Below are 5,035 nucleotides of genomic sequence, written 5' to 3' on the forward strand. Positions count from 1 at the left end.
TACATACACCTTCATGAAAACGTACATGAATAGTATGGAAAATAATTAAGGAAATAACAGGGGCAAAATAGGGCTGATTTGGGGAAACTAACTGGCTCTAAATTGTGGGCCTTCATAACAGCCGCCCCATGAAACCCTCGGTTTCATTTAACTATGGAAGGCACACTGGCTAGGCTGCTCTAGCAGCGTGAGGTATGAGGTGATAGTGTCCTTTGTAATTTGAGGGAGCTCAATCAGGCGTGCCACACGTCGGGTGTAAGTGCGACCACCAACGTCCACGATGGCCGTCCGCACCCTTCCATCCGGACCCGGCAGGACCTTGGTCACTCTGCCTGTCTGCCAGGCGGCGCGTGGAAGGGACTGGTCGATCACCAGTACCACGGCACCTTCGGACAAGTTGTCTCTCTCCCTCGTCCACTTCTGCCTGACTTGCAGGGTCGGCAGGTAGTGCAGTATGAACTGCCTCCAAAACTGGTCCGCGAGCACCTGGCTGTGCCTCCACCATCTTCTTCCGGTGAGCTCTGCAGGGTCGTAGACTACCTGAGGCAGTGCAGAGTCTCGCCGCCCCATCAGCAAGAAGTTGGGCGTAATGGGATCCAGATCTGCTACATCACTGGAGGTATAGCCTAGGGGCCGGGAGTTCAAGATGCCCTCAATCTCTGCTAGTACAGTCTCGAGCACCTCATCGGTAGGCACCTTCTGTCCGAGAATGGTACGTAGGACGTTCTTTACTGAGCGAATCTCCCGCTCCCAGGCTCCCCCGAAGTGTGGAGCATTTGGGGGGTTGAACTCAAACTTCACTTGCTGGGAGGCGAGTCTGTCACGGGCCTCCTCAGTCATCGCAGCGTAGCTCGCCCTCAGCTCGGCCTCACCACCGACGAAGTTGGTGCCTCTGTCCGACCGGAGGGTCTTAGGGGTCCCTCGCCTGGAGGTGAACCTCTTGAAGGACATGAGGAAGCTGTCGCTTGTGAGCTGGTGCAGAACTTCAAGGTGCATTGCTCTCGTCGTCAGGCACGTGTAGATGATGCCCCACCGCTTTTCGGAGGCTCGCCGGTTTCGGACTAGGAGTGGCCCGAAACAGTCGACCCCAGTAGAGTGGAACGGAGCCTGTCTCAGTCGCAGCCGGTCCTCGGGCAGATCGGACATCATGGGCTGCGGCGGCGTGGCTCGCCACCTCTGGCAGTCCGAGCAGGACCTTTGATATCTCCGTACCGCCTCCCGTCCATGGAGTATCCAGAATCTCCGTCGTACCTCCGCGAAGACACGCTCTCCACCCGCGTGCTGCACTTTGTCATCATGGTGCTTGATGACCAATCTGGTGACCTGATGCTTAGTGGGAAGCACGATGGGATGCTTCGTGTCTAGGTCTAGATCTTGAGCGCGGCGCAGTCTGCCACCCACGCGAATGAGAACACCGTCGAGCTCTGGAGCTAAGCCGCGGAGTCTACTGTCCGAGGGGATCGGCTTCCCTTTCTCGAGACACTCCAGCTCTCGGGAGAAGGCATCCTGTTGGGCACTCTGCAGCACCAGGAGCTCCGCCGCGGTGTAATCTTCGGCGCTGAGCGTAGTATCTAGGGGTAGACCGGCCTTGGAGCAGAACATCCTCTTCTGCAGCTCTTCGAGCGTCTCACACTCCTCTCCCGGAGTAGTCTCAGGGTCTACGACCTGGGTGGCTCCGCAGAACAACGTCTTACGCAGCTCTTTGTCCTCTCTGTCTTCTGCTAACGCCGGCGTGGCTGGCCACTCTGACTCCCGCTCCTGTAGGAAGTCTGGTCCCGTGTGATACAGGTGGGGCTCAGCCAGATCCTGGAGAGTTGCCCCTCTCGTGATGACGTCAGCAGGGTTCCTCTTGGTGTCTACATAACGCCAGCAGTTCACCTCAGTCAACTCCAGAATCTCTGCGACTCGGGTGCCCACGAACACCTTATACCGACATGAGCTGGACTTCAACCACTGGAGGACGGTAGTTGAGTCTGACCACATGGTGATGCTCATCAGAGGTAGCTGGAGCTCGTCGAGCAGGAACCTTCCCAGTTGCGCGCCGTTCAGGGCAGCACACAGCTCCAGTCTTGGGATGGACTGTTGCTTTTTCGGCGCCACTCGGGAACGTGCCAGGACAAACGAGACGTGGACTTCACCTCCAAGCTCTGCCGCTCTGACGTATGCCACGGACCCGTACGCCATCTCCGAGGCGTCGCAGAATACATGTAGCGTGATGACACTCCTCTCTAGGTCCGTGGAGGGAGGGAAGTAGCTTGATGTGCTGGAGAGTGGGAAGTTCCTGCTCCCAGGCCTTCCACTTCTCTTCTAGGTGACGAGGCAGAGGATCGTCCCATCCTCGTTCTTGGGCCCACAGCTCCCGGACAAGCACCTTGGCCATCGTCGTGAAGGGAGCGATATATCCCAGTGGGTCGTACTGGCTCGCTAGAGTGCTGTATATCGTTCTCATCGTGACGCGTTGGGGCTTGGCAGGCTTATTGCGATAGCGTAGAGTGTCGGTCTGGAACTGCCAGATAAGTCCGAGCGTCATCTCCTGAGCATCATCTGGTGAGTGAGAGACCCAAGCCTCGCTGCTGGTCGAGGTGGCCTCCTCCGGGAGGTCTCTGATGACTTGCGGGTCGTTGCTGGCCCACTGGCAGATCTCAAATCCACCCTCCTGGAGATGAGCACGCAGGTCCTGGACTAGCTGGCGGGCTTCCGTGGCTGTCTTCGAACTGTGGAGGCAGTTGTCCACGTAAAAGCTCTTATGGACGGCGTCAAACACTCCAGGAGGTGCCGTCTCCTGCGCGGCGTGAGTCTGTAGCGCATAGGTGGCGCAACAGGGGCTGCAGGTTGTCCCGAAGGGTAGCACCTCCCACTGGTAGATAGAGGGGTCGGGGTCGCTCGGGTCCTCTCTCCAGAGAAACCTAATGAGTGGCTTGTCTTCCTCCAACATCCTGACCTGGTGAAACATTCGCTTAATGTCACCACTGACTGCGATCGGCTGCTGACGGAATCGCACCAGAACTCCCAAGAGGGCTGGGGTCAAGGTTGGACCAGGGAGAAGATAGTGGTTGAGGTTGAGCTTCCCCACCTGGTAGCTACAGTTGAAGACCACTCGGTTCTTCCCGTTGTGGTGAACATTGTGGTGCGGGAGGTACCAAGACTCGGCACTCTGGTTCGCCTCGGCTGGCTCAAGCTTCTTCACCAGACCGGACTCCGTCAGTTTCTTCATCTCCGTTCTGTAAGAAGCAGCAAGGACCTCGTCCTTCCTCATACGCTTCTCAGTGCTGGTCAGACACTGTAGGACGGTTCGAGGGGATACTCGAAACTCTGGCATGGGTTCTCTTCGGAGTAGTGGTGTGACGTATCTCTTCACGCCCTGGACTTCGATACGCACTGTCTTTGCTTTAAGGAGGTCTATGGCGTAGACGTCCTCCTTTGACCGTACGTAGAGCTTCTCATTCTTGTAGGGCGCAACGTCTAGCGTCCACAGCTTCTGGACGTTGTCTAGTAGCGCCGCATTCATGGAGTCCACACTGGTGTGAAGGCAGTTGATGGTCTGCACTTCTTCGGTTCGGACATGGAGGGATGACGTAGCTCTCCCGTCTCTATCTCTCCACTCGGTAGCGCTTTGGAGGGCCCACCCAAGCGCAGTCTTAACAGCCATCGGGCAGCCTCGTGGTCCTCTCAGCGGAGGACGGAGCGACACGATCAGTGCAGCGTTGTCCGAGCCGATGAGAAGGGTTGGCTCCGCTCCTTCTATCGGATGTAGGTCTACTCGCCGTAGGTGGGAATATCTTGCGCGTAATCTCTCCAGGGGGTAGTCGTAGCGGGAGAGCGCTAGCTGGTCTGCGGTGAAGACATTCTGAAGCCGATATCTGTCCGACGGCCGCCCCGCCGGGGAGATAGAGAAGTTGATTCTCGCCCCGGTGACCTCTTTAAGGTCGCGACGTATCGTGCGCAGAGTCAGCTTCTCCTCAGTCCCTTGGAGCCCCAACTGGCGCACTGCCTCCTGGAGAAGGATGGTCCGTTCCGACCCGTCGTCTAGAACGGCGTACGTGTCGTACACAGCGTTGTTGTGGTGAAGTCGGACCTTCACCACCTTCAGTAGGACCTTGGAGCCGCTGCTCTGGGTTGGGTCTAGGTAGTAGACAGGTGTTTCCTCTTCCGGTGCGCTACCGGACCTAGGGCTTCTGGTGCCCTCCGTGGACCTGGCGAGGGAGACCTCGTGTAGGATGTTGAGGTGGACCTCCTCACAGCGGTTGCACTTTCTCCTCAAGGTGCAGTTCTTAGCCAGATGGTCGCGCCCACAGTTCCAGCACCTCTTGTTCTCCTCGAGCCACCTCTGCTTGGCCTCGGTACTCAGGTTGTTGAAGTCACTGCACTCATTGAACCAGTGCTCGCTGGTGCAGTACGGACATGGCGGTGGACCTCTCCGTCCCTTTTGAGGGGGTTGAGAGGAATCCTTTCCCTCAGGTCGGGCTTTCCTCTCTCTCCGAGGCTCCTCCTCCGTGTGCAGCACTCCTACTGGGCGTCCTCTGTTCGAGCTCGGCCTGTCCCAGCGGTCTCCCTTCTCCCTCTCCTTCTTCGGCTCAGCGTAACCCATGGCGTCTACGTTGGTGTCATGCACTTCCTCCAGTAGGAACTCCGCGAAGGCAGCCATGCTCAGACCCAACTTCCCGGGGTTACGAACGCGCTGCTGTCGCCGGAACCTCTCCTGCCGGAAGCGTGGGATCTTGCGGAGCAGCCGCTCTACGTTGGAGGTGCTGTTGATCTCGCTGGCGCCAGCTGGGCCCTGCGTCTTCAGCATTCCAACCAAGGTGTGCACGCGGAGCGCGAAGTCATCCAGCGCCCGTTCATCCTTGATGGGGGCCTGCTGTTCGAGGGCTTGCAGTTCAGCAAGGGCGTGGTTCCAGGGACGACCGTAGCGGGCATCCAAGTCGGCGAGCGCTCTGGTGTAAGGTGTCGGTGCGGAGGCATGGGCCAGAACCATGTTGTGGGCTCTGGGGTTCCTCACATGCTGAAGGAGAATCGCATATTTGTAGGACTCTGA

Source organism: Nansenia antarctica (assembly GCF_963989245.1).
Source record: "Nansenia antarctica genome assembly, chromosome: 7".
Classification (NCBI taxonomy): domain Eukaryota; kingdom Metazoa; phylum Chordata; class Actinopteri; order Argentiniformes; family Microstomatidae; genus Nansenia; species Nansenia antarctica.